Here is a 248-nt window from a genome sequence, read left to right on the forward strand (position 1 = left end):
AGGTTTTGTCGCTGTGCGGAGCTCACAGGACGGTTCCGCGACGGTTCCGCGACGGATCCGAGACGGTTCAGGAAGTGTCTCGTCTCCGAATAAGTGGATCTCGTCAAAGTCGGCGTGAGGGAGGTACTGCAGGCAGAAGGTCTTGTCCCACCTGCGGGGGAGGGGTCAGAGTAGGTCCTCTGTCGCTCCTGCCTCCTCTCCGCTCCTCTCTCCAGCTCGCCTCGCCTCTCCCTAGGCTCTCCCTCGAC

Source organism: Emiliania huxleyi, assembly GCF_000372725.1.
Source record: "Emiliania huxleyi CCMP1516 unplaced genomic scaffold EMIHUscaffold_333, whole genome shotgun sequence".
NCBI classification, from domain to species: Eukaryota; Haptophyta; order Isochrysidales; family Noelaerhabdaceae; genus Emiliania; species Emiliania huxleyi.